This window comes from Rhagoletis pomonella, unplaced genomic scaffold (genome assembly GCF_013731165.1).
Source record: "Rhagoletis pomonella isolate Grant_MI unplaced genomic scaffold, Rhpom_1.0 Rhpom_scaffold_00002, whole genome shotgun sequence".
Taxonomy (NCBI): Eukaryota; Metazoa; Arthropoda; class Insecta; order Diptera; family Tephritidae; genus Rhagoletis; species Rhagoletis pomonella.
The window spans coordinates 82,500,734-82,511,328 of NW_023458556.1; positions in this window are offsets into that span (position 1 = coordinate 82,500,734).

Below are 10,595 nucleotides of genomic sequence, written 5' to 3' on the forward strand. Positions count from 1 at the left end.
AAATTGTCACTTAGAGAATATAAGGAAAAAAATATTGATTGAAAAAATCATTCCTAAAATTGTGGAAATTATAGAAATAAATCAAGAATTTTTTATATAAAGAAAAAAAAGGGAAAAAATTAAATATATCTTTCTCTCGAAATTATTTAATCGAGTGCATAGTACAATAATACCAAAAAAAAGTTTTTATAATATAAATATATCAAATAAAACACGGGCTGTAAACCCATAAAACGAAACGTAAACAACAAATATAACATTGCTTAACTCTGCGATTCCGTAGCCAACTCAGAAGTTGACCGGACCCTCTAGAGTAAAAAAGCCCCCTTCCTAGAAGGGATAACAAAAGTTTTCTAACAAAATAAATAAATATACAGAGAAGTAGTTGCTTAATTTTTTTCTTTCTGCAAATTTTATTTCTGCGAATTTCTTGCGCGTAAATAAGAAAATTGTGCAAAAAGGAAAAAATTATCAGCTTTTAAAATAAATTAAACGTTTAGCAAGGAAGTTTCTTATCTTTTCAAGAAAAGGAAAAAGAAATACATTTTTTTTTTAATTTTTACCGATAAAACAGAAAAAAACTAAATAAAGAAATATAAAATGGCTAATCCAAATAATTTAATTAGGCCACCTGTGCTAGGTAATACTGCTCCCGCCGCAACCGCAGGACCTTCCGCACAAATTTCGCCAGAATTGGCAAACATTATTAGAACCATGATAGCCCAGGCCATAGAACTGAATGGACCGAACTTAATTCAAAACGCTCTTAACCGTAACACAAACCCGATAGTAACGGACCAAACGATAGACGAACAGTTTAGAGATAATATGTGCGAAATGGACAAGATTCCAGACGTAGTACGCTCACTACGGGATTTTTCAGGGAACGCTTCAGAGTTTAGCTCCTGGAAAAAAAAGCGTAGAGCGCGTTTTGAGGATATACGAACCCTCAAAGGGCACGCCCCGCTACTTTGGCATCTTGAACGTCATCAGGAATAAGATAATAGGAAAGGCAGACGTAGCATTAGAATCATACAACACGCCTTTAGATTGGACTGCAATTTCTCGTTGCCTGACAACGCACTACGCGGACAAACGGGATATAGGTACGTTAGAATACCAGATGACTTGCCTCGTACAAGGCAGACTAACAATAAATGAGTTCTACCAAAAAGTATACTCGCACCTTTCACTTATACTAAACAAGATAGGTTGTATGGAAGTAGGGGAAGAAGCAGTTCACTTATTGACAGAAAATTATCGTGCTAAAGCCCTCGATACCTTTGTCAGAGGACTTTCCGGCGACCTTCCTAGGCTTCTCGGTATTAAAGAACCAAAAAGCCTACCCGAAGCCCTACACCTTTGTCTGAAACTCGAAAACCAAAACTTTAGAACCTACCACGCCAACAGTCAATCCTTTAATGCACCGTCAACGTCTCGACAAACGTTTACCAAATCAGAGTACCCTTTGCCACTAAACCAACAAGCTTCACAGATGAAATTCCATCCTGAACTAGCCCATCTACCGCAACCTTTGCCAAATTTTAATCCATATAACTATCAGCGAACACAACAAAATTATAACCACCCTAACCTACAACAATTTGCAACTCAAATCCCAAACCAATTTAACCAGCAATATAGGTACCAAAATCAAAATCAGTCAAACCAGCAACAAAACCATCCACCGCCAAGACCGCCAAAACCACCTCAGCCCATGGATGTTGACGTTAGCCTAAGGACAAATGCCATAAATTACGCGAATAGACCAGATCCTTAGGTAACAGGTATCGACCCATAAGTGCATCGAACAGAAACGAAAGGCAGCCGAAAGTTCAGAGGAACTTTCATGTAAATACAAACCCAGACCCTCCCGAACAAAATTATCAATATAATGAGCACGATTACGACTACCAGAGCAATGGGTATGACCAAACATATAATTCTGAACAATCCGAAGAAAATGAGGAATCCATAAACCTAGTAGAGTCCATTTTTTAGATTAAATAGCTCTTCGTTGCCTTCGTTCAGATGCAGAACGAAGAGCGGTGAAATTTTACAAATACTAGTTGATACAGGTTCAAATAAGAACTATATTCAACCAAGTTTAGTAAAAAATCCCAAAGATAACAATAAACCCTTTTCAATATCAAGGAATGTAATTTGAAATTTTTCCTGTTGCCAACCCTTACCACTTTTCATGCAATACTTGGAAATGCTAGTTTAAAGCAACTATCAGCAGTCATACATACTAGAGAAAATTTTATGGTTGTAGCCAGGGACCGCAAATAACGATTATCCTTTGAAATTTCAACTCAAAAAATCACGCGGAAAGAGAAATGCTACGTGCATAAGGAGTAAACCAATATATTTCTTATTACTCGGAGTACCTTCAGCGGCACTGATTTTTATTTTTTAATTTTTACTTACAAAAATTAAGTTTAATCATTATATTTTGAGTTTTATTTTTTACTCAGAAAATACTCGTTATGTTTTGAGTTTTATTTTTTGCTCGGAAAATAATCGTTACGTTTTAAGTTTTATTTTTTGCTCGGAAAATAATGGTTACGTTTTAAGCTTTAGTTTTTGTTCGGAAAATAATCGTTACGTTTTAAGTTTTATTTTTTGCTCGGAAAATAATGATTACGTTTTAAGTTTTATTTTTTGCTCGGACGACGCATCAGGTGAAAAAAATTCAGACTGGTTATCGATTACAGAAAACTAAATACGGTTACAATTGCAGACAGGTACCCGATACCAGGAATAAACGAGGTACTATCGCAATTGGGAGAAAATCGAGTATTCTCAGTAATCGACTTAAAAAGCGGTTTCCATCGAATTCCCCTCAAGGAATCTGACCTGGAAAAAACAGCTTTTTTTTAGTGAACAACGGTAAATATGAGTTCACTAGACTCGGACTAAAAAACGCTCCCGCAATATTCCAACGAACTCTAGACGACATATTAAGACAATATATAGGCAAAATATGCTATGTCTGTATGGACGATATAGTAATATTCAGTAAGGACGAAAAATCGCACTCTGATCATATTGACAAAATTTTTGACACACTTAACAAAGCATATATGAAAGTTCAAGCAGATAAATGCGAATTCTACAAAAAACAAGTTGAGTTTTTAGGATTCATCATTTCTTCCGCTGGAATTTCTACAAACAATTCCAAAGTTCAAGCAATAGCCAATGTTCCATATCCTAAAACCCTTAAGGACCTCAGATCATTTCTAGGACTCTCAGGATACTACAGACGCTTTATAAAAAATTACGCTAAATTAGCAAAACCCCTTACAAATTTACTTAGAGGTGAAGATGGCAGAATATCCAAAAATATCTCGAAAAAGACCAATATACAATTAACCGAAGAAGCTCAAACAGCGTTCAGTAAAATCAAATCAGCACTTATATCAGAAGACGTTATATTACAATATCCGGACGATAAGAAAGAATTTAACCTTACCACAGATGCTTCCAAAAATGCCATTGGAGCAGTGTTAGAGCAAAATGGAAAACCAATAACATTTATTTCTAGAACTTTAAATAAAACCGAGGAGAACTATGCAGTTAACGAAAAGGAAATGCTTGCCATGATTTGGGCACTCAATTCCCTTAGAAATTACCTGTATGGTAAAGCAAAAATAATAATATATACAGATCATCAGCCGTTAACCTATGCCCTTAGTAACAAGAACAATAACTCGAAATTAAAAAGATGGAAATCAATATTAGAAGAATACAATTATGAAATTAAGTATAAACCAGGGAAAGCTAACTTCGTTGCAGACGCACTCTCAAGACCATTTGAAATAAACTCATTATCAGTTGCCACCAACTCTGACGAAAGCTCGTCACATAATTTAATACCTGCAGTAGAAGCACCAATAAATGCCTTTAAAAATCCAATTTGGTTATTAACAGGACAGGAAGATAGTTACCAGTTCAAATTACCGTTCCCAACATATCATAGACATATAATTATCAAACCTAATTACTCATCAGAAGACCTAATATCAATCTTAAAAAGACGCTGAGGGGTTAAGTAATCAATGTAATATTTACAACAGAAGATATAATGGGACAAATTCAGCAAATTTACCCACTTCATTTTCGTAATTGCAAAATTAGATTTACCCAAACAAAACTGAAGGACCTACGGACAGATGAAGAACAAGAAAACCAAATTCTAATAGAACACAAGAGAGCTAGGAATGCAGTAGAAAATAAAAAACAACTTTTGGAAAAATTTTATTTTCCCAAAATGGTACAAAAAATCAAAACAATAGTTAAACAATGCAGTGTATGCGCAGAGAACAAGTACGATAGGCATCCCAATAACCCACAGATTCAAGCGACCCCAATTCCAGAATATCCCGGAGAAATAGTTCACCTAGATATATATATAGCAGACAAAAAATTAATACTAACAGCTGTCGATAAGTATTCTAAGTACGCGCAAGCGAAAATACTGAAATCCAGAGCAGAAGAAGACATTAGAGAACCACTTAGACAAATAATTTTCAATTTTGGTGTACCGCAAAATATTATAATAGATAACGAAAAGTCATTAAATTCTAACTCGATAATTTTTATGTTAGAAGATCAACTCAGAATAAAAATATACAGAATACCTCCACATACTAGTACAGCTAACTGCCAAGTTGAGCGTTTCCACTCAACCCTATCAGAAATTTTAAGATGCTTTAAATCTGAAAAGACAGAAAGATCATTTAGCGAACTACTGAACAGAGCAGTATATGAGTATAATTATTCAATACATTCAACGCCAGGACAAAAGCCTATTGAAGCATTCTTTGGACGCAGAATATTTACCAACCCTGAACAATACGAAAAAACTAACATTCAGAGACTTATACAAAAGCAAGTGCAAGACCTTACACTTCATAACAAATAAATAAAATAAAAAAAGACTTTTTAATATACAACGCTTTTATAAATGGACTAAAAAGTAGAAAATAATATTTCTCAGTCCCACTAGGGATGCAAACGATTCATCGATGTTTTTGAAACATCGATAATATCGGTTCAATTTTCGATGTTTTCCGTCGATGTTTGCAATGTACTAACATCGCGAAATTGACGATACATCGATGGAAGTTTTACCGATGTTTTAAACATCGACTTTAAGGAGACTCTCCGACTTTCTTTCGGTATGTTTGACTGACCTTAAATTAATTATTCATTCAGATTTTTTTTGTTATTTATGGCTTTATATCAATTATATTCAAAAATTTTATTGAGCTTGAGGCCGTTTCTTATGAAAATTTTTATTGAAAATCAGCAATAATTTACAAAAGGTAGAAGTTATAGCTGCTATTTCGGAGATCACCACATCGCCTCAGTGACTGCGGTTGAAGAAGTCTGATTAGTAGATGTGGTGATCTCCCAAATAGCAGCTATAACTTTTTACCTTTGTAAATTATTGTTGCTTGTCCACAACATTTTTCATAAGAAACGGCTCCAAGCTCAATAAAATTATTGGATTCATTCTGAATGCTAATAACCTAGCCGTTAAAACAGAACCAAACACCCATTAGAATTTCAATAAGATCAGGCCTAGGATCTTTAGGCCCGAACGACCTTACGATGGTATGCATTTTGATTGTAATAATAGAAAGGATAATAAAATACAGGAAAATACATTCATAATTATTAAAGTATTCAATATTGCTTTAAATTTAACTAGAAATTAAATTATTGCAAAACATCGGAAACCATCGATATATCGATGTTTCTCTGGCGATGTATTTTAGCCTCGATGTTCTTTTCTTCGATGCATCGAAACATCGATGTATCGATGTTACTGCTCAAAATTTGCATCTCTAAGTCCCACAGAATTTGTTTTGATAACTTTTGATTTTGAAATTTTAGCAAAAGTCATTATAAACAATTAATGACATTGAAAACGAAAAACGTGGAGCGCATGCAGTACAAAGCATTCGATTTCATTGACAATAGTCAAACTACATAACATTCTACAGCGAAAGTACAAATTTGAGATCGATTATATGCTTGAAATACAATACCGGCGAACGGCAAACTTCGCCGAATTGGGCGATGCTGTCGTTCACCGTTCGCCCAGCTATTTCGCCTACTTAAACAGAATTAGAGCGGTAGCGAAAACAGCTGATCCCATTTTGTCGCCTTTATAATTTGGGTGACCATGTTTAGAAAAAACTAAACCATATTTAGAAATGAGGAAATGATAACAAATATAAATGTAAAACAAAGAAAGATTATTATAAATAATTTGTTTCAAGCCAGATTTAACGAATCCACAACTATATTTTTCAAACAACAAAAAAAAATCGTCTTTAGGTTGTTTTCTTTTAAAACTTTGAAAGCAAAAAAAAATACGGCCACCTTTGGCACGCACAGCTGTCATCGCCCTGCAGGGCGATAGAAATAAATCTATCGCCATGAAACGCCGCCAAGCGAACTTTGCATTTCGCTTTGGCTGTGTTCAATTTCATATGCTTGCGGGTCCTCTAATTTTGACAGCGCGAATTTCGGTGTGGTGAGTTCGCCGTTCGCCGACATTGTACTTCAGCTATTATGCTTCAAACACAATACCCGGCGAACGGCAAATTTCGCCCAGCAGAGCGATGCCGACGACCAACTTTCGCCCAGCTAATTCGCTTACTGAAACACATACTACGTTTATACGCATGCATAAGTCGCTTTAATTCATTTCGCCGCGATTCAAAACATATGTATAAACTGAATTTCAATTCGCTTTGAAAGAGCGAAGTGTTTTGGCTCACACTCCATTTCAAATCGGTAGTTTATTTTTCCAGACAGTTAGAAAGAGTGTATAAACACCGCTCTCACTCAAAGCGAATTGGAGATCAGCTGTTCCGCTCAAATTCCAAATAATCGCATCAGTATTTAAAAGCTGATTAATAATAATCGTTCTTTTTCTTTGCCTCGATTTTATAATGCCGAATAAAACTAGATTTTTATCACTTTCCATTATGTTAACTTATTAAATGTCAAATGAAAACCGCTGATTTTATTTGCTTTTGAAGACGGTTACTTTGATGCCGATATAAAGCCGTAAGTATAAACACTAGAGCGAAATATGTACGGTGTCAATGCGCTTTCAATTAAGTCGATTATTCTGTGCGTATAAACGTAGTAACAAATAGAGCGGTATCGAGCGGTTCGAATGCTGTCAGCTGATAAGGTGACCATGTTTCAAGAAGGAAGCTTTTACAACGAAGAGGGAAAATACCAGCAAGAAGAAGTTTAAAATATAGAAATAGTCTTTAAATATAACTACTAGTAAACTTACGTTTTACTAGATTAATCTCGGATAGAAAAATATAACGTATATTATTTTACTTTTAAACAAAAATTACGATAACTTTTAAAGCATGGTCATCATGGCCTTTTTTTGTCGTTGCCGTTGACCGCGGTGATAGAAATAAATCTATTGTCGCGAACAGTCGTCGAGCAAACTTCGTCGTTTGCTTTGGTTGTGCGCGTTCTCATATAAATCAGTGTGTTTTAATTATCTCGGCGAACATTCGCGACGAAAAATTTGCCGTTCGCCGGTGTTGTGCTTCAGCTTTTAAGCGGTCGTTATTCATATGCCCACATACATACATATGTTACTTTTCATATCAATTCAAGTGTATTACATGCGCCCCACGCTTTTCATTTTCAATGTCATTAATTGTTTATAATGACTTTTGCTAAAATTTCTAAATCAAAGGTTATCAAAACAAATTCTGTGGGACTAATAAATATTATTATATTATTTAGTCCATTTATAAAAGCGTTGTATATTAAAAAGTTTTTATTTGATTTTATTTATTTTCTACTTTTTAGTCTTGTCTGTACAAAAATGCAATAGATATTAAAATAATTCAAATTGCAGTGAAAGAGAACAGAAGACTATGCAAGCACAATGTTGTTTGCTCACATTTAGCATGAACGAAAGACACAAGATCACGCGGGAAGGAAAGAACGAAAAAAGTTATTTTCTAGCTGCCGAAATCTCGAAGCCATCTTTATTGTAAGAAGTAATCAACGAAGAGAACGGAGAAAACCGCCAAATTGTTGAACGCATGAATAATCATTTTCATTATGAAAATTCTTCTATAAATCATGTCGTTGTGTTAAATTATTCTTTATCTTATGTGTACACACGTTGTCACAGGCGAAAATGAAGAAAATTACAGTAAAAAGCCTCCACCAAATTGTAAACAACGAAGAAATGTAAACAAACGGCTAATGTCAAAATCGTTAAACTTTTTTCCTAAATGCGATTCTAACGGGCTACTCTCCTTCCCGCGTGATCTTGTCTTTTTGGTTCATGACATTTACCGCCCTATTCCCACAACACTGACAAAATTCATCATGTGACTATTGTCACAATTACTGCGCCTAAAACAAAATATAAACATTGTTTCGCCGTTGTCACTTACTCAGTAGGTCATAACAATAAAACTGACAATTGTCATACGACAGCTTAAAATAAATTTGCGGCATAGTATTAGGCGCAGTAGTAAAGGCAATAGTCAGCCGCTGAGTTTTGTCAGTGGTGAGGGAATAGGGCGGTTAGTATAAACATACATATGTACATACATACATATAGCAGCAGTTTATTTCATTTAAAGAAATGGCGTGTCGCCGTTTTCCGCTGTGACGTATATAAATAGTGCATATATTTAGGCGCAATATTTAACTTCTTCTGGCGAGGCGACATCTATCTCTAGAGTTTTTCTAATTGTGTTTCTTTGATATGATACCTACGACGAGGTTGATATCTAGACTAGGTTTGCCATAAACACCTTTGCTATATTTATAGTATAGTGGTCTGGACATACAACATTGCAAGTTGATAAAAGCGTTGTAATAAAAGTAGAAGTCCATTTAAAGAATATAACGTTGGACAGACAATTTACGTTAAAATTAATAAACGATACGGTAATAAATTAACTTCACGATATAGGAAAAAAATAGTCAAGGAAAATAGAAGCTCTGACAGTTCTAACACAGACCGTTAGAATCGTACACAAAAGCCTTATAAAAAATTAAATACAGCCAATCCTCTTTTTAGATTTTTTGCTACGGAAAAAACCGCGACCGTGCAAATACTTGATTATAGTTCATACCAATTGGTAACAATTGACTCCGGACCAGCAAAATTGCAGACAGGAACATTTAAAATAATACACGTAATTGAATTAGACCATTATGACGACGCAATAACAAGCATACAAACTGTAATCAATGGAAAACTGGCTACACATCCACTTTATCCAGTCCTATTATCATTAATAGAGCAATCAAAAACCTTTCTAGGCAGAATTAGAGTAAATAAAAAAATTAACAAAAGATCACTAGATTTTATTGGGACAGCGTGGAAATGGATCGCAGGAAATCCTGACCACAGTGATTATAATATATTAACAGAGAAAATGAATAACGTACTTGAAAATAACAACAGACAAGTTATAATAAATAAGTTGATAAATGAAAAAATTAATGAATTAATTGATAATACAAATAAATTAACTAAGTCTATACAAGAAAACAAACAAATCGAGAGCGACGTAGTTTTGCGAATAAAGTTTAAATTAGAAATCATTAAGGAAGAACTCATTAACACGGCCTATGCAATCCATTGGGCAAAAGCTAATATAGTTAATTTAGTTAGTTTATTTTATCAAAAATGGAATTAGAAATAACAAAACATTTTGTAGAAAATGAAAATATACCATTTATAAACATTGACGAAGCTTTAGAATTCGCAGAAGTCAAAATAGCAGCAAGTCAAAATTGCTTAATTTATGTTATAAGTTTACCCACAACTGGGAAAGATGAATCCAGGTCAATAGAAATACGACCAGTTAAGAAAAAAGAATTAAATTACAAAATTAATTTTAAATCGATATTGTTATGTTCTAACCAAATTTTTGGCCTATTTAAAGATTGTAAATCATATAATACCTTATGAATTTTTTCACAAAATATAATAGAAGATATGTATATCAAACGATACGTGCATTGCACACTTGTTAGAAAGTAAGATTGAAAATTGAACCAAAATAAATAATGAACATGTAAAATCAGTTGAAGAAATTTCAAGCGACTTAATATTTTTAAATCAATTTAACAATTTTATAAAAATAAATAACGACTCTTTACTAGTAAATGGAACATACCTAATAAAATACCATAACGCGACTATAGAAATCGATGGAAAATTGTTTAATTCTAAGGAAATAACAACAAAAAAGCCATTACCGGCAATATTACAGCCAAATGCAAATAATAGCATATTAGAAGAGATTTTGTCTTTGGAATCAATAAAGAAATTCCAAACAAATGAAACCATACATTTAAATTTATTAAAAAGACAAAATAGTATATTTTTTTCAATAAATTTATTATAATTTTTTGTAATTGTAATTTGCATTATAATAATTGTAAAGAAAATTAATGTGCAAAATGTTAGTAACGTAACACCGGAAACCGAGACAAACGAAATCGGAATTAAAAATTTAGCAAGATTTTTTGTAAGATCATCGAACAAGGACGCTCGAACTTAA